Below are 20,036 nucleotides of genomic sequence, written 5' to 3'. Positions count from 1 at the left end.
CAACAGAGCCAGACGTGTACCCAGAAGCCTCCTGCTACAAGACAGGCCCAAAAAACAAACCAACAGAACTCCGCTGGCCATCACCTTCAGTCCTCGGCTTAAACCTCTCCCAACGCATCATCAGTGATCTACAACCCATCCTGGACAATGATCCCTCACTTTCACAGACCTTGGGAGGCAGGCCAGTCCTCGCCCACAGACAACCCGCCAACCTTAAGCATATTCTCACCAGCAACCACGCACCGCACCATAACAACTCTAACTCAGGAACCAACCCATACAACAAACCTCGATTCCAACTCTGCCCACATATCTACACCAGCAACACCATCACAGGACCTAACCAGATCAGCTACAACATCACCGGCTCATTCACCTGCATGTCCACCAATGTTATATATGCCATCATGTGCCAGCAATGCCCCTCTGCTATGTACATTGGCCAAACTGGACAGTCACTACGCAAGAGGATAAATGGACACAAGTCAGATATCAGGAATGGCAATATACAAAAACCTGTAGGAGAACACTTCAACCTCCCTGGCCACACAATAGCAGATGTAAAGGTAGCCATCTTACAGTAAAAAAACTTCAGGACCAGACTCCAAAGAGAAACTGCTGAGTTCCAGTTCATTTGCAAATTTGACCCCATCAGATCAGGATTAAACAAAGACCGTGAATGGCTATCCAACTACAGATGCAGTTTCTCCTCCCTTGGTGTTCACACCTCAACTGCTAGCAGAGCACCTCGCCCTCCCTGATTGAACTAACCTCGTTATCTCCATACTGATTTTTACCTGCCTCTGGAAATTTCCATTAGTTGCATCTGAAGAAGTGAGGTTCTTACCCACGAAAGCTTATGCTCCCAATACTTCCGTTAGTCTTAAAGGTGCCACAGGACCCTCTGTTGCTTTCTTCCTTGGAAACTTATTCCAGAACTTAACTATCTTTATATTTAGGATTTTTTCCCTAATATCAAACCTAAATCTTGCTTGCTGCAGATAAAGCCCATTACTTCTTGTCCTACAGCTTCAGAGGATCTGCAGAACAATTGATCCTTATCCTTTTTATAATAGCTCCTAACATATTTGAAGACTATCAGATTCCCCCTCAGTCTTGTTTTCTCAAGACTAAACATGCCCACTTTAAGCCTTTCCTTATAGGTCAGGTGGTCATCATTTTTTGTTGTTCTCCTCTGGACTCTTTCCAATTTGTCCTCCTCTTTCTTAAATTGCAGCTTCCAGAATTGTACACAGTACTCTAGCTGCGGCCTCACCAGTGCTGAGTAGAGCAGGACACTTACCTCCCATGTCTTACATACAACCCTACTGTTAATGTGCCCCAGAATGATGATAGTCTTTTTTGCAACTGCATCACATTCTTGATTCTCAGTAATTTGTGATCCACTATAACTGTCAGGTCCTTTTCAGCAGTACTACCACCTAGCCAGTTATTCCCCATTTTGTAGCTGTGCATTTGATTTTTCCTTCCTCAGTGAAGTACTTCGCATGTATCTTAATGTATTTCATCTTGTTGAATTCAGACTCATTTGTCAAGGTCAATTTGAATTCTAATCCTGCCTTCCAAAGTGCTTGCAACCCCTCCCAGCTGGATGTCAACTGCAAGTTTTATAAACATACTGAGCACTCATTACGCAAGTCATTAATGAAAATATTGACTAGTACCCGACCCAGGACTGACCCCTGTGGGACGCCACTAGATATGCCCTCCCAGTTTGACATCAAACAATTGATAACTACTCTGAGTACAGTCTTTCACCCACTTTATATTAATTTCATCTAGGCCACAATTACCTAGTTTGCTTATGAGAATGTTATGTGGGACTGTGTGAAAAGCCTTACTAAAATCAAGATATTACATCTACTGCTTCCCCCAGATCCACTAAGCCAGTAACTCAGTCATTTTGCTTGTATTTTACAATTTCATTACTCCTTATTTAGGGCATGGTCCCTCTTCTAGGGAGTAAATTCCTCTAAGACTGACATGTTGGAACCTACGCTTCGCTCATTAAGAAATGGTCCTGTGTGCTCATGTCAAGACAACGCTGGTACCTAGGTTTAAACAGGTCTTGCCCCTTTTTCTAGGGATTACTACACTTGCAGATCTGCACTGAGGAACATAGCAAAGCAAATATGATGATGCAAAACAATATGCTGCAGAAGTATGGAAGTGACACGGTTTGTGGACTCTGTATACTTTCTATGCATTCAGACTCTTCTGCGTGGTTGAAATACCCTGAACAATTTAATCCTCCCCCTTCTGCTTTGTGTATTCATATATTGTGTGCAAGATGTAACCATTAACACTAGACAATCTGTTCCCTTTACTCAATAACACTTGCTTTGCTCGTTGAGTAAAAAAGGAGGCAGGAGCACTGTTGCAGAGAGCTACTGCTCTGAGTCTTATTGACTGCACAATTGAGGTCTTATGTCCCTGCTATGCTGTAGTTACAACTGAAGATGAGTTTTCTTTTACTCTGCACTAGCATCTGCAAAGTCCCAACCAGAAAAACTCTTCTGGTGATGAACTGTCTGATTGCATCCACCTGGCTTCTGAATTGACTTTTTTTCCTTTCACTCCAGGTTTTCCATTTTCTTTGTTAAGATTCATTGAAGATTGAAAAGAAAGATGGTCTGGTGGTTAAGGTGCTGAATTGGGACTCTGGAGGGCAGAGTTCAATTTGCAGCTCTTCCACAGACTTCCCATGGGGTGTGCAAATCACTTCATTTTTCCATGCCTCAGTTTTCCATCCATAAAATGTGGATATTATATTGCCTCAAATGTTATCTTTCTTGTGTATTCTTTCCTGCAAGTGACAATGTGCAGAGGTCCCAGTCAAGTCAATGAGGCTTTGCATGGGTGCAATGCACCTGCTTACATGTTGTTCTATGACTAATTTCAGTTGGGGTTTCAAGGTACTACTGTTAGAAAAATATAATTATTTGTATGAATGGTATCCAGATAGTATAGTGGTTGCCACCTTAAAAATGTGATGATGAATAGATTCTGGTGGAGAGGATGACAAGGATAAGAGCCATAATCAGTAGTTTAACTGTGACTCCTGTTCCCTGAGCCAGCAGGGGCTGATGTTGTTGCAAACTCCCAAACCACTGGCCCCTGCTGGAGGACAGCAATGATGGGGAGGGGGGAGCATACCACGGGAAGGGAAGAAGAGACTTCCCAAAGTCACTGAGTTTGACTTGCTCTCTCATCCCCCTCCTCACAGTCTACCCAGGCAGGAACTGGGTGAAACTGCTTGACTTATTTTCACTGGAAAGAAGAAAACAAAAGCCCACATTTTGCAGAAAGTCACCTAAATTTGGACTTCTGTGACAAGTTTTTCTCAACAGTCCCAGCAGAGAAAGCAGCTAGGCACTGTCATCTACCAAACAGAATATCCCAAAATGACTTTGGGGTGCATTATGCCCCTACGTGTTTATTTCATAAAAGGCTGGTCATGGAGATTTGAATCTAGGATTACTGGGTTTTGAATGGTAGCCTAGACCAGTGCTTCTCAAAGCCGGTCTGCCGCTTGTTCATGGAAAGCCCCTGGCGATCCGGGACGGTTTGTTTACCTGCTGCATCCGCAGGTTCGGCCAATTGCGGCTCCCGCTGGCCGCGGTTCGCCACTCCAGGCCAATGGGGCCTGTGGGAAGGGCAGCCAGCACATCCCCTGGCCCGCGCTGCTTCCCGCAGCCCCCATTGGCCTGGAGCAGCGAACTGCGGCCAGTGGCAGCCGCGATCGGCCGAACCTGCGGATGCGGCAGGTAAACAAACCAGCCCAGACCACCACCAGTGGCGGCCCGACTTTGAGAAGCACTGGCCTAGACAGTTCATTACCTGAAAGGATGCACAAAGAGGATCAGTGGCCTGCAAAAGAAAAAGGAGAACTAGGGAGCTGGGAGAGAGTGCTGGAAAAGAATGTCATGACCTTGTCTAGTTTATCTGATGAGTGATAGTTTTATTGGTAGAAATAGTAATAAAAATATGGTGTATGTGAGAAATGCCTTGGACCACAGAAAAATGTGTGTGCTTGAACTGCACATGCATTTCATTAAGCCAGAGACAATAGCTTTTCCCTCTCTTTCCCCTCTGGTTCCCTGCCAGTATGGTTATTTTGCTTCCAACACAGCTCTAGCGGAGGCTTCCATTTTGTGACTTATCTGGGTTCCCCATCTGCCTGGGCAGAGCCAGTCTGTAGGTGGTTAGTACCACAGTGAGTGGTACCCAGGAATATCTTTGCTAGAAAAAGTTGCCAAAAAAATAAAAATCAATGAGCCACTTTCAAAGTGTGAATTTATAAGATTGACATCATAATGGCAATGGCTATAGGAAGCACATAAGCTTTGCAATGATAATAAGCAAACAGTTCATTTACTTTTATAGCCTAGATTCTGTACCAACAAGCAAGTAAAAAAGGAGGGGCAGAGCCTTGTTGTTGTTGTTAAATTGCACTTGGGTAATTTTATTTATTTTTCTTTATAGGGCTGTACTAAAATAATTACTTTGTAATGACCATCGTGATTAAACATTAAATAAAATCAAAAGCTTTACTTTTATAGTGTCTTTCTGTGCAACTTATGTATAAACATTATATTGTAGAGGGTGAATCCTGCATTCCTACTGACTTCATTGGCAATTGTGTGCGTGCAAGGAATACAGGATCAGGTCCCATATTACATAGTGTTTTGTTATATGTAGGTTAATAAAAACAGTGTATTGAATTGGCTGGTATGGAGGCTTTTGACTGCTCATTCAATACTGTGAATACACCCGTAAGAAAATAAACAGATGAAGCATGGTAGGTGCTTAAAGATCCAATATATAAGTTGTTAACACCAAGCCACAGGATTTGGAACCTAACCAAGTCAAGATAGCATAGAAGCAATTCCATTAAGCAGCCTCTGATTTGTTTTTGTTACTAGACTGGATTAAAGTTGAGTTGATATTAGTGAAAATAACTTCTCGTCAAGTTACTGGGTAGCATAATTTCTCCTCCTATTTTACTAGTGTCTTAGGACACTTTTCTTCTGAATAGTTTTCTACATGAAGTTTTCTGCGTAAGCTCTTTTTCCCCCTGGAGAACCTCCTGGTTCTTCTTTCACTGTTGGTAATATAACACTTTAAACCAGGGTGGGCAACCTATGGCACGCGTGCCGCAGGCGGGAGGGGAGCTGATTTTCAGTGGCACTCACACTGCCCGGGTCCTGGCCTCTGCATTTTAATTTAATTTTAAATGAAGCTTCTTAAACATTTTAAAAACCTTATTTACTTTACATACAACAATAGTTTAGTTATATATTATAGACTTATAGAAAGAGACCTTCTAAAAACGTTAAAATGTATTACTGGCATGAGAAACCTTAAATTAGAGTGAATAAATGAAGACTCGGCCCACCACTTCTGAAAGGTTGCCGACCCCTGCTTTAAACTAAACCCAGTACCTTACTTAAAAAGAGTGGGTTTTGGGGAGGGGGAGAGAGGGGAGGGAGAGATTTCCAACAATAATTTAACTGCTATCGTGGTGGGAATGGCCGGTAACATACAGTCGTCATCTAAAAGATTCAAGTCCATCTCAACTGAAAACTGAGAAAACATCAAGCAAATATTTATCATACTGCATCTCCAGTAGCACCCAAAATTTGCCAAGTAATGAGTTTTCCATATCGAAAAGAAAGCATGATCCTTGTTCTGAGTAGTTCATAATCTAAAGACAGACCTACAGAGAGTAGGGGAATTTGTATATCCAATATTATGCACACACTTAACAAGGACATAGAAACTATTCCCAAATTTTGCTCCTCAGGCATGTCATTTTCAAGTCAGCAAGTTTCCCATAAATATAATTGCTTATTTAAAATTCTGAGAAATATATAGGATGAGCAATAACTGGTGGAATTGACAGAAATAGCAATTTATACTTTGCAGTAAAGATTTTAAACTGTTGATGCTTTATTTTTTATTAAACTCAGAATGTGAAGACTTTACCTAATTGAGACTATTTATCCAGACATTGAAATGTTTTGTATATAAATGTATTTGTCCACTAATTTATAAAGACCGTTTGTCTGAGTGCACAAGGTATCTTGTACTGTAATGAAGTTATTTTAAAGCGTTAAGTCGTCATTTCTTGGCAAACTTTTTTTTGGTTCTTGAAAATAGTTCACTTAGCAGCTTTGTTTACCCACAGGTGAAATCAGGATCTACAACTACCTTCTGCAATATCTAGAATTAGTAGGATGGTGGGTTTTTTAAATGTCAATACTTAGTCAGTTTCTAATTAGTAATAGATATTTGTAATTTAAATTTGATGAAGGCCCTATCAGAATAAATGATCTTCATACTAATATGCGCATTAGCAAGTTATGCATTTACTAGGTATTTTGGGTGTTGCTTAAGCAAGTGATCCATAAAAAACAAAACAAAAACAAAAAAAAACAAAAAAATATAGGAGTTATTACATCTGTGATAGACTACATGTACTGTTACCACGTTTAACAGCTTTGATTTAGACTTTCTATAATAACCAAAAAAATCTAAATCTCCTGCATTCTGGACAACCACAACTATTCTATCTGCAAATACAAAACAAAATGTACAAGAAATACCAATTTATAAGCTTTCTGCTTCTTGATCTGTTTAGCAAAGTGCTTTTATGCTAGTTTAATTTCTTAGGCCCTGATCCTGCAGTGTGTTGCTGACAAGTGAATCTGTGAACTTGCTTGGAAACCTAGCGCAGTAGTTAAACTGAACCAGAGCTTTGGGATCTAATCCAGTTCCCCCTGAAATCAATGGGAGTCTTTGCACAGTCTTCCCTGGGTGCTAGATTAGGACTGTAAGCTTATAAGTAGGAAGACTTTATAGGGCAAATTCTGCTTTGATGAATATCCTATGAAACTCCACTGACCTCAGTGGGGCTTCTTGGAGTGAAAGTCAGTGGAGAATTGGGCCTCATGTCAACTTTTCATGAAAGTAAAACAAACTCCAAAGATTGCATCTAAACTTGGCTAATGATTTTGAAGTTCTGTTGACTGCTAGACAGTTGCTTGAATTCAATGAACATAAGCTAAGCAGATCTCCAGTATGGTGGAGAAACCATGTAAACATTTTATTTAGATTAAGCAAGACCATTTCCCCCTATTAATTGTCTTAAAACTTCTCACCAAGTGGGATTAGTGGTCCCATTTGAAGTATTGCAGTCAGAAGGACAGATCCGTTATACAGATGGAGATCCAAGCTAACATAGACGTCTTCTGGTGGGATAAAATAAGCCATATCTTAGAGTCCCTAAGGTGGTGCTTTGAGCAGTTTCCTAATTTGATTAATACAAACGTCCGGAAAAAAAGAAAAGAAAAAGCAGCTCTTTCTGATGTCAATCACCATCAGACTCTTGCAGGGACCAGATGTAACTGAGTCAACTTTGCATCAGACATGCCAAACCCGTGGGGAAAAAAAACCCGCAAAAATTGGGCTTTTTTTTTTTTTGGCTTAATTGGCTTGAGAGTTGCTTGTTGGCTAGTAGTAACTTGTTGCTTGTAGCAGCTTCCTTTTTTTTTTTTTTTTTTTTTGATTGGCTCCTGGCAAGCAGGGGGAAAGGGAGTCAGGGATGCACAGCAGGACCACCACAGACCCAGACTGCATGCCGGGGGGAACCGGTGACAGTGTGTTGGGGTTATTAAGGATTGGCTTGTTTTGGCCTTGTTTTGAAATGGGATTAGCTTGATTTTTGGCTTATTGTGAAAGTCAGGGTGCTTATTTACCACATGAAAGTTGGCATCTGTGCTTTGCATATGTCATAGCAAAAACCCATGAAAATGAATAACTGTGTGGGGGAAAGGGAACATACACAGTTTCTAGGTTTCCTAAAAACTATCTGGGACAGAATGTGATATGTTCATAAAACTGCTCCGCAATGGTCTATCAAGATGTCCAACTGCTACAACAAAAACTCTTGGTCAACCCTATAAAACACCATGGAAATACTGAACATCAAGAGAACCTGAGGTGGAAATATGCATGAGACACAGCTATTAAGTCACATGAGCCAATTTCAGCCCTGGTGAACCTCCAGCATAGTCACTGTATGAGCAAAAATAATGAGGAGTACTTGTGGCACTTTAGAGACTAACACATTTATTTGGGCATAAGCTTTCGTGGGCTAAAATCCACTTCAAATGCATGGAGTGGAAAAATATAGTAGACAGCTATAAATACACAGCATATGAAAAGATGGGATTGCCTTACCAAGTGGGGAGTCAGTTCTAATGAGAAAATTCAATTAAAGTGGAAGAGGGCAATTATCAACGGGGGGGGGGGGGGGGGGGAGGGGGAAATCACTTTTGTAGTGGTAATCAGGGTGGCCTATTTCAAACAGTTGGTGTGAGTAACAGTAAGGGGAAATTAGCATGGGGAAAGTAGTTTTTGTAGTGACCCATCCACTCCCAGTCTTTATTCAGGCCTAATTTGATGGTGTCCAGTTTGCAAATTAATTCCAGTTCTGCAGTTTCTCACTGGAGTCTGTTTTTGAAGTTTTTTTGTTGAATTGCCACTTTGAAGTCTGTTATTGAGTGTCCAGGGAGATTGAAGTGTTCTCCAATTGGTTTTTGAATGTTATAATTCTTAACGTCTGATCTGTGTCCATTTATTCTTTTGTGTAGAGACTGTCTGGTTTGGCCCATGTACATGGCAGAGAGGCATTGCTGGCACATATCACATTGGTAGATGTGCAGGTGAACAGGTGATGGTGTGGCTGATGTGATTAGGTCCTATGATGGTGTCCCTTGAATAGATATGGGGACAGAGTTGGCAAGAGGGGTTTTACAGGGATAGGTTCCTGGGTTAGTGTTTTTTGTTGTGTGGTGTGTAGTTGCTGGTGAGTATTTCCTTCAGGTTGGGGAGGGGGAGCAGTCTGTAAGCGAGGACTGGCCAGTCTCCCACTCTGAAACTGTTCACTGTATGAATTGAATAGTTTCCTCAGGGATGAATTTGGCCCACTTAGTGCATATTCTTGAATAAACTGCAGCATAAAGGTAGGGAGAGTCCAGCTTTGGACTCACTCATATTTCTATCTCTGAAAACTATATACTTAGTTCTACACTTACTGCTATAATACACAGATAAATGTTAACTGCTTTAGAAGTGTCATAGGCTATGTAACAATCCATGAAACAAGTAATGTGGAAGAGATTACTAATCACAGGGAACCCTATTCTGTTAAATTACACGAGCACAACTTCTGTTTGAAGCCTTTTGGGAGTTGCAGCCATGTAACGAAGAACACAGTTTGGACCAGCACTTTTGGAAGTGAATGTTTAGGTTAATACATATAATCAAAAAACTATATTTAGAAAAGCCCCTATTTTGTCACTTTCATCCACTTGCAGTTTCAGTACAGCAACTGACTTGGGATCTCCTGCTTCCCTGTAGAAGCAGCAGTTTCTCTCCGGGTCTCTAATCAAAGGTGACAGCCATATAAATTGATGCATTCACAGGAGTTTATTAAATTAAATATCAGAATGAGATGCTAACAATTCCTAAATAAAACCCGTGAGTCTTTTTTTCCCCTTTGGTATTAAACTTTGTGAGGCAGCAGAGAAAAAGTATCAAACCATGCTCACATAAAAAGAATGATGGTTGGCATTTTAGAAAAGTGAATTATGTATCAAGGTTATTGTACAAAATAAAGGAAAGACTATCTCTAGGGCACTTTCATAACTCCTGCATAGTTTGGAGCCATTACATTTCAAAACAATGTTCTGCTAAACATTTAAGACCAGTATTTAAAATTACTTTGCCTTTCCTTAAACTTTATATCTACCTTCTAGATCAAGTATATTTTGCCTATCTTGAGACTGTGTGTTCTAAATAAAGTTTGGTCCCTGTTCTCTTGCCACTTAAGTCAATAGCAAGATCTAGACAAAAGGTCTGGTGTGCATCATCAAAAGAAAAGTGCACCACAGAATTTGGAGAAATGAAATTTTCCACTGAGAACTTGCAAATTACAAGTTAAAGTTACCCAAAGTATATTGAGTATTTTATGGCAGGATTTTCAAGAGCATTTGGCATAACTCTGCTCCCCCTAATGTCAATGAATGCCTATTGACTCCAACAGGAGCAGTGTTAGGTCAACAGTGAGTGGTTCTGAAAATCTCACCTTGTGCATTCATTGTCATACTTTTAAAAATTGAGAGAAGCCATCGAACTTCACAAAAGGCCAATGTAAACAGATTTGTAGTAAAGTGGTTGTTTAAGAAGCAATGAATAAGAAAATATAGTTTAAAAATTGTTTCGTTTTTTGTTTCTTAGCTTAAGAAAAGGTATGCTCTATTATTGATTAACTGCTTTCAATAGATTAAAGGATTACAACAGCTCAGTTATAACCACAAAGAAGACAAGACAAAGTTAATGTCTTTCAAAACCAGATGTTCATTGGTCTATTTTGCATTAAAAATTAGTCTTTTGAGTCTCTTAGCTTTTCAGAATAGAGACCAATCCTTTGGGAAGCACAATTTATTAGTATTGTGATATGACAGTATTGGTTTAGTGTAGATTAGGGGGGGTTGGTTTTTTTACTGTCACTCATTTTCCCCCATTTTGTTGTAATTTTGCTAGGTGTTAAGACTATGGGATTGTCAACATTTGAAATGCTACAGCAGGTTCTCCCCTTGCCATAGGCAATCCACTTCTCTGAGAGGCAGTAGCTTGGTTGAGGCAACTTCTGTTGACCTAGCACTGTCTAAACTGAGGTCAGCTTAACTATTTCATTCATAGGTATGGATTTTTCACAACCTTAAGCAATTTAACTGGGTCAACTTAACTTTTCAGGGTAGACCAGGCCTAAGCCACTTGTAGCTAAGAAAAGTGTTCCTACAACTCCCGTGTTTACTTTTTCCTAACGGCATATTTATTTAGCATCTGTACATCTATGAAAACATTAAAAACCTAAAGTGCGACAGACAAGGTCTGCAAGATATATTATGGTAGAAAAACAAGCTCAATATACTTTAGATGCCATGGTATTTAATGGTTTCATTCTGCTAATTGCTTGGCACCTTCTGTGACACTCACCAGTCTATGAGCTCAGCACCTTGCCGAATGAGGCTTTTAATTAGGTGAAGATGCACGATTAGCATTTGAAATACAGGACTGCTGTGAATTAATGTTATGGAAACAGATAAAAATGGGAAATGAATTATATGCTTCCAGAAACTTTATATAGATTTTTCTTCAGTTCTATGCCTACAAAATGTCTGCCAGAAAACAAAACAACAAAACAACCTTTAGCTTGGAAGAATGAAGTATCACACATGTATTGTTCATGTAACTATGGTAACCTACAAATGCCACCAGTGTTTCTATTTCATACACAAATGAGGGGACAGCTGTGGAGACCACATGTCTGCCAATAGAATAATATATGTGAACTGGGATAGCTTGGGTCAGAAAATTGTAACTCACTTATATTAATCAGGGCTTCAAATAACAGACAGCTCTTAAGTTAAAATATACACATCACAATAAAAGTCAGAGTAAGAATAGTTTTTAATTCTTGAAGGACCTTTGATTGTTCAGTGAACATTTCCATTATCTTTGCAACTTGCTAGATACTGTATTTGTTTGAATAATGCTATAAAATGCAATTCTTATAAATGTCACTTGATTTCCCCCCCCCCCTTTGGTTTCATCTCTTCCTGATGCCCTAGCCCAATCCTGTAGTCCTTACCTAGTTTGCACCCAATCCAAATCCCACTGAGGTCAAAGGAAGTATTTTCCCATTGACTTTAATGAGCTTTGTATCAGGTCCATAATGGGGTGTTTTGCCTGAGTAAGTACCCCATGGAATGCTGAAATATTGTGGTTGACATCTGTAATGATATTGATGAATAAAAACAGGGGGGGGAGGGTGGAGAGAGCTTGTTTTACTTGTTAATATCATGCAAATAAACTAGAGGCCCAGAAGTAATCTTTGATACATTAGAAACAATCTGACCATGACCTTCATTACGAAGGTCGCCATTTGCAGTAGTGAGCATTTTTAAATGAAATTAAAATCTGTTTAAATAAGTTTGGAGGTGGCATCATCCTTAATAGTCACAAAAATTAACAGCAGAGTCATAGAGCTACAAATATTTTAATGAATTATGCAAACTGTATTTTAAATAGTGTACCTGAGTTATGATTCATGCAAGGTGTTTTACTAGTTTTCCCTAAAAGTCAAGAGCTTCTAAATGTTGACAGTTGCAGTATGCTGCTGATGTACTGAGAAAGCATAACACAAGAAATATAATTAAAGTTTTCCTTGGTCTCCAAAGTGCCCTGATATTGCATCAAACTAAAACAACAAGGTTAGTCCATTACTTTAGTGAATGCTGCTTTGAGTGCAGGAAAACAAAACATGTGTGCTTGAAATAATTCAGCTAGCAATTACTTGCATGTATAAGACTATGATAATTAAATATTAATCAAAGCTCTATTCTTGAGAGAAATGCTTGTACTGTATTCATGAGTTGGAATAAGATGCCCAGACTGAAAACTTTAAAAACAAAACCAAAAAACCAACAGATCTTGCTACCAAAGATCTTGCTATATATCTCAAAAGCAATCTGAATAAAAAAATAAATAGAAATCTGTCGGCTTTCCATGTAAACTTGCTACCTTGTTGCAGAAAGTCTTCCATAATTAGTTTAACTTTTTAACTGATTAACGCAGATCACCGTATATGCCATGAAATTTGCAATATAGCTATTTCCCTGTCTAACCAATATAATGTCACTCATCTCAATGATTGGTACAAGCAGTCTTTTAGTTTCATCACTGTAATTGATCCTTTTAAAGTTCAATAAAGTTATTAGAATATGTACATTTTATAAGGATGGTATAAAGATCTATTCAGGATAAATTTTGAACTGTGAAAGCAAGTATTTTCGTTACATGGCAATTCCACGAATTTCAGCTCTTGAAAAAAATCTCAAGCTTCAGAGTGTAAACTGAACACCCACAGTGGGGGATGAGGAAGGAATCTCTTCCTTTCAGGGCATGGTACTATATATGCATGCAGCATTATGGAATGAAGAGGGCGTCAACTTCTTCTGGAGCATCAGATATTTGCCCCTACCAAAGGCAATATACCAGATTACATAGGCCAATAGTCTAATCAGATATAACAAATCCTATTTTATTATCTGGAATGCTTCCTTCCCCCAATGAATTAATTTGTTTTTCTCTGTCCAAATGTATCTTTAAGTTTTTAATTCCAATTTATAGGACTTGAAGAAAAATATTTTAGTTGATTAAAACACTTAATATAACAATAAGATCTCATCTGATGTAAGGCTTTGGCCATTTTAAATGTCTCCAGGATTGTTTCATGTGCACCTAAATTACTTACTTTCCAATAAAAGGTTTATAGTCTCATTTAGAAATGTCCATAAGGAAGAAAGACAAACATTCACAGAAGAGCTTTAATGCTAGGATTTGTAACTTGGTAAATACTGTGCAGCATTAAGGCAAAAATGATAACTGCTTAGTTGGGTCATCTGTATCGTCTTTCGACTATAACATTTTTTAATTTAAGTTTTATGGTTACATTTTCCCCTATTGCCTAGTGGGAAAAATGCATTGAACCAGCACTAAATAACTTAAGGAAACATGTAAAATAGCAGACTAACATCTGTTGTATTCCTCCTCAAAACATCCAACACTCAAATACAATGCATGCTCTCTCTCTCTTTAGATGCCTCCGTCCATGAAGTTTTAGAATGCAGGGGTTAACCCCTTTCAGTGAATGGGCCCTTTTACTCTTGAGAACAGCATATGAGACTCCAACAAAAGGAGAGGCAACTGGTTCTTGGCATGTTAGTAGGTATATTCACCCAGACTCACGTGCAGCTCATGCTGCAAGCCCTTTGTCCTACTGGGCTTCACAATGCTGGGAGGTGAACAGTGCACAGAGTGCTGTCTATCAAGCTAATACTGGAGAAAACAAGAAAAGTCCTTGGTTTGTGGCTGTTTGAATCAGGTTATTGATTTTCAGCATCCTGCATTGTTACATTAAGTTATAATGATGTGAAAGGGGAATGTGTGCGGTACTTTATTTTAAATCAGCCTTGCATATACCCGGTATATATATATATATATATATATATATATTAAAAAAGGGCAGATTCTCAGCTGGTGCAAATCTGCATACACCATTGGCTTCAATTTACACCAGATCAGGATCTGGCCCTAAATTATTTGAGGCCAGTGAGATTTAGTGCATTTTCATCTGCTGAGTTTGTGATGTGCAATATTAGAAAATTGTACACATGGGCAAAATTGTGTCACTTGAAGTGTTTTTTAAAATATAATGGTACAGAAAAATCTCTATATAGGAGTAAACTGCTACTGCTGAAATTGCAAATCATACTCTCCTTCCCTACCTCTACCATCCATCTCATCCACTCAGACTTTTAAATATTACCAAAACAAGTTAATACAGGTATGGAGCAGTCATGACTCCAATATTTCATTGCAAACAACAATCAAAGAATTTGGCTTTCAGATAAAAGTGACAGCCATTCATACAATTCCCAAACAGAAAAAAACTTACACTGAGCCTTTATTCCATTTTCTGAAGGTCTATTGTTAAACTGAAGACTCCTTGTCGTTTCAAATTCCTTCATGTGAATGGAGGAGGCAAGACATCTGCCAGGATACACTCACATTTGCATGCAAATCAGAGATTTAGAGACATACATGCCCCTGCTAGACAATCAGCACCAGTTTCACTCCATACATAAAGTGATCAAACTTCATTCCTCTACTTTTTCATACATGACTTTTAGTCAGTTTTATTTCAGTAGTTTACCAGTGAGATAAATGCACTAGACAAGTACATGACGTAGGTGGTGGAAACTAGTAAAAATGATTACATAAAGCAAAACTGGAGTAGCCTAGAGGAAAGCAAAGTGCCTTAAAAATGAGTAGGGGGGACACCAAAAGCCCACCTGAATGGCAGGCAACATTCCTTAAAGACCATCTTATCCATTTTCTTGTTTACCCTTGTGGGTTTGAAACTTAGAAACAGCTCCGTCCCCCTGGATTATCCTAATGCACTATGAAATCACTATTCATGCAGTAATCTTACTACCCTTGGTAACTTTCTTGGTGGCGACAAACAATACCCTAGCCATGTACAGGGCAGACCTGGCCGTAGCCAGCTTTTCACTGGAGGGCTCTTGCTTCTATAAAGGACCAGAACCTCGAGGCTGAATCCCTGACCAGAAAAGCCGGTTGACTGGGATTTCCTTGGAAGACAGGGAACCCCTTGCTCCTGCTGTCACCATCCTCCCTCGCCCCTACCCCACATCCCTCCCAGCACAAAGGACACTGCCTGGCAAACTTTCCTCACTGTGTCTGACTGTCTGGCATAGAGTTGGCAACAGCAGCTCCCTACTGGTCCTCTAGCAGGATGGAGAGAAGCAGAGATCGCTTGGAACCACCACACCTATTAGCACGTGTGGAGATCACAGCCTGGAGGTGGGGGGGGGGGAATAGTGCGGGGGGGGGATGATGGGGGGTAGGGGACGTTTATTATATTCCCATTATGAATATTAACCCTTTGCCGGCTGCGTCAGCCTGGGCTGTGGGTGACCGCTTTAAAGTAGCCTCAAGGTTTTCAGGTCGATTTTGCGGTCGAGACAAAGGCGGTCTTTGCGATTGTCCCCGGGGTGGCCACTTAACATAGGTTTCGTCATAAATTGACCCCCCCCCCATCCCTCAGGTCAGCACTGGCAGCCCCCACTGCTGGATGCCAGCCCTCCCCTCCCCACTGCAGCTCCGAGCGAGCCTGCCCTCCCCTGCCAAGGAGAAAACACTTACCCAGAGGGTGCGGGGCGGCGGATGCTAAACCCCGACTCCTGCCCCTAGCCGCACGCTGGGAGCAGGCTGGCTGCCCATCCACCAGCCGCTACCCCTGGGCAGGAGGTGCCCCGTTCACGGAAAGGGGGTGGGGGGGTGGCTGGGATTTTTTTGGTTCAGGGTCCAGCCCCCCCGCCCCCGGGGCGTGCGGGGAGCGCGATACAATTTGTAGAAGGAAAAAAAATCTCAAAGCCTCGGCCAAGCCCTAAGCGATGCTGGCTGCGGTGTCCGCTCCACACCCTGCTGCTCAGCCAGACAGTCCCTCGGTCTTCCTCTCCTCTCCTCTCCTTCTTCTTCTTCTCCGCCGCTGCTGCTGCTGCTGCTGCTGCTGCTACTGCTGCCGCCGCCGCCTTCCCTCCTCCTCCGCCGGGCTTTGTGCTGCCTGCAGCCAGCGTGCACCTGGTGTAAGCAAAGCAGGTCAGCTGATGGGCCGGGTCCTGATTGGCTGCCCCCCCTCCCCTTTTACACTCCCTCCCCTCCCCCCGAGACCCAAGCCGGGCACCATCTGTAGGGGCTGGTAACAAAGGGGGAGCGTGCGCGGCTGCTCCGTGGGGCCCGCCAGGCAGGGCGCTCCCGCTGCTGCTGTGGGAACCAGGGGACTGGAGCAGCATCTCCCCCCGCGTCTTGTTTTGTGGTGGGGGAGCTGCCGCTGCTCGGTGGTGCGGGAGGACAATGCGAGCCGGTGCATGGGCAGCACAAAGGGGCCCTGGCTGGCGCTGTGCAGCGGAGCGGTACGCTTAGCGGGAGGGAGGGGTGCGTGTCACATTGTGCAAAGGAGCAGCCCTGTGGGGAGCTCGGGGTGCGGTGCATTGTGTGTTGTCGCGGGGCCTCGGCAGGGCTGCAAAGCAGAGTCATCTCACTAAGGAGACGGGCTGCTGCTGGAGAGCTGGCCCCTGGCGAAGGGCCCCGGATTCAGGGCTCCCCAACGCTTTGGTGTCTGAAGAGGGCTGTGTTTGTCCCCCTCTCCCTCACCGTCACACTCATGCCAGGAGCGGGCCCCTGTCTCTCTTGGTCCCTAGGGTGGTTTTGGCTCTTGCTCCAGGGAACATTTCTATACCTCCGGGCCTCTTTTTGCCTCTTCAGGCGCTCTCGTCTTTGTCCCATGAAAGCCTGAGCGCGTTGCTGAGTGGTGGGGTTTGGCCAGCATAAGGGGGGAGATGCAAAGGCGGGGTCAGTCAAGTTTCAGACAAAGAAGGCGAGTGTCTGTCTCTCCCTGGGGTTGTTAATGATGTGAGGTCTGTGGAGCACCCTTGTATCAGGGATCAGATTCGGAAAACATAAGTACCAAGTTCTTCCCACAACCCAAGTGCTGCCCATGCATGAAGTTAAAAGTCAGATGCCACTCCTAGTTTAGAGTGAGCAGGTTTTCATAATATGGGGTGCCTCTGCTTTCTTGTTTGGATCAGTCAAATAGTTACCAATGCTGATATTTAAATTGTCATTAGGCTTTGGTGCTAACATCCCTGGAAATGCATTGAGCCAATTCACATCTCTCTTCAAGCTGCTGGGAGTTTGTCTCTCAAAGGCAGAGATCACAGAATTGGTTCACATGCTGAAGGCTGTCTTTGCGGCCCTAAGGTCTAGAGACTTCCTATTTCTTTAAAAATGAGAGCCCAGATTCTAAAGCATAAGCTACATCTACCAGAGGAATTAGCTCACAGTGCACCCATGACCTAGTGCCATTTGACTCCTGCCTTTCATCTAGATTGAATACAAAATGATGTATTTAATAAACAATATATGGAGGAGAGTAGTGCTAATGCTGAGATGTGGTATGTTTTGAAGTACAATGGTGGCCACTGAGAATTCAATCTTTGCCAATCAGCACTATATTTATTTCCCGTTCCGAGTATAGGGGGCAAATGCTTGTATCACTCAAGACGCCACTGTGCAGTAACTGTTGGCTAATGCTGTTTTTTAAATAACAACTGTTGTACTGCAAAAACTCATTGTATGTGGAAGCCATAAATGGAGGGCATTCCTAGTTGAGGCACAAAGAAGATTTACAGGTTAGGGAAATTCTCTTACAGGAAAGTGAGATAACATTACTCACTGATGTTATATCCATGTATCATTAATGACTGCTTAAAAAGGAGCTTGGTGAATTAGCTGAGATTAAAAAAGAAGCATGCTCGAACTTCAGCCCTACAAGCAAATTGAATCTGAGAAGGGCCTGAAACTGTTCGAATAAGTATGTCAGCTTCCCATTTGTTCCCCATTTCCTCTCTCTCCTCTTTTCTGATTCTCTCAGTCTGGACTCATTGACTTATATTGTTCCTTATCTTTCCTTTTCCACCACTGACCCCTGTCTTTGTCCACTGAACTGCTAACAGATTTCTCCATGCAAGCTGGCTGTGATTTCCTTAGCAGAGTGGCAGCAGGTGAATGATACTTGGTTAGGGCCTGGGCTAAATGCTGTGTTAAAAATCTCCAAGACAGTGCTTCAGAGGTAGCTCTGGCTCAGGCGTGACTCAAAGTGTGTGAGATTTGATCACACCAGCCAGATAGATCCAGAAAAAGGCTGGAATGTCCTTAAATATAAGGAGGTTCAAAAGAGGAGGTCAAGGTATTCTCTCCAGAGAGCTTGCATGCAGCACAAAGCATTCTGCTCCATGCCACACAGCACTAGAGCTTGAGTAGACAATGTCACACTAGCATTTCCCTAGTGGATCTGGACCCTCAAGGTAAATTGCACGTTTGGCAGCTTAATGTGAAGTAGCCCTTCTCCAAAAGTTTTGATATTCATTTATCACTCTGGCTTAAATGAAAATGGATGCCTGAAGGGTGCTACATTGCTTTGTTCCCCCATTTTGCATGCCATCCAACCCAGGGCCGGTGCAAGGAAGTTTCGTGCCCAAGGTGGAAACTTCCACCTTGCGCTGCCCCCCCCCAGCCCTGCAGCAGCTCCCCCCCTCTGCTCTGAGGTGCCCCCCTGCGGCAGCTCCCCCCCTCTGCTCTGAGGTGCCCCCCCCCCACGGCAGTTCCCCTCCTGGGGAGCCATGTGGCAGTTCCCCACCCTAGCTCACCTCTGCTCCGCCTCCTCTATGAGCACACCGCCCCCACTCTAATTCTCCTCCCCTCCCAGGCTTGCGGCGCCAAACAGCTGATTGGCGCTGCAAGCCTGGGAGGCGGGAGAAGTGGGGCGGGGGAGGGGCGTAGGAACACTGTAAAAAAAAAAAAAATTGGGGCACCGCTTTTTGGCACCCCCAAATCTTGGCACCCTAGGCAACTGCCTAGTTTGCCTAAATAGTAGCACCGGCCCTGATCCAACCAACTTTTACTACTGTGTTACTTTTACACATGTAGTCTGACTGTCTGAACCCTTTTATTATACCATGCAAATAATTAGGTAAGTTCTACCCTGGGTTCCACTTGAGCAGCCCCATTTAAATGCATGGTCTTGCGTAGGTCTACTTGAAGATAGAATTTGTCCCAATATGTTTAACATAGGCAGGATAAAGTGTCCTAACATGTAAGATGAGGCAACTTAGTTGCTTTTGACTATGGAAATATTAATATGGCACTTTCTCAGGACCTGGTTTAAAAAAATCAGTTTAACCATTTATAACAAAGAAAGCTCTCTTTTAAAATGAGATGAAGATAAGTTAAATACATACGGTAGTCAATATGGCCTTTGGTTAATCATACTCAAGGCCTCAGCTCTCCCATTGAAGCAATGAACACTTTCTCAAAATCCAAAAGGGTCATTCAGATCACATTAAAAGTACAGTGAAGTTTTTCATATGCAAAGAAACTGAATTTTCAGAAGAATCCCATAAATGGCCTCCAAATGTTTCTTTCCTTTCCACAGCATTCTAAATTCTCATCGCTCTACATGTTACAAATCTACCATCCATCACATGTTTTTGGTATAGAAATGATATAATAGTTGAAGCTTTCTTGCAAAATCCTTTATATTGTGAACAGCTTCTGTTCTTGGCTCTTTTGGGGGGATTTATTATCACTTTTGAAATAGAATAACTTTAGACTTTATTTCTCCAAGTGTTAGATGTATACAATTATTATACCCCATTTACACAAAAATGACTTTTTTTTAAGCACAGAAAGCAAAAATAGGCAGATCCAACAGAGAGAGGTATTCCTTGCAGGCTTAT

General features: G+C 41.9%; 1 protein-coding gene across 2 annotated transcripts in view; it reads right to left on the bottom strand.

Annotated features, from left to right (window-relative positions):
• LRRN1 (leucine rich repeat neuronal 1) overlaps positions 1–16,546 on the bottom strand; it is a 35,368-nt gene extending 18,822 nt beyond the window's left edge. Inside the window, exons 1-2 of one of the 2 annotated variants that reach the window (XM_005288524.5) lie at positions 16,424–16,546; positions 15,883–16,320 (exon numbers count right to left, since the gene is read on the bottom strand). The gene's annotated coding sequence lies outside the window, so the exon portion shown is untranslated. Of the gene's footprint in view, positions 1–14,611; positions 16,321–16,423 lie in introns of those variants that run through there. The other variant, XM_042849906.2, reaches the window with a different exon arrangement.
• Positions 16,547–20,036: the final 3,490 nt, after the last annotated feature.

This window comes from Chrysemys picta, chromosome 7 (genome assembly GCF_011386835.1).
Source record: "Chrysemys picta bellii isolate R12L10 chromosome 7, ASM1138683v2, whole genome shotgun sequence".
Lineage (NCBI taxonomy): Eukaryota > Metazoa > Chordata > Testudines > Emydidae > Chrysemys > Chrysemys picta.
The sequence above is the reverse complement of the archived record's forward strand: the minus strand, read 5'-3'. Positions and strand labels throughout refer to the sequence as shown.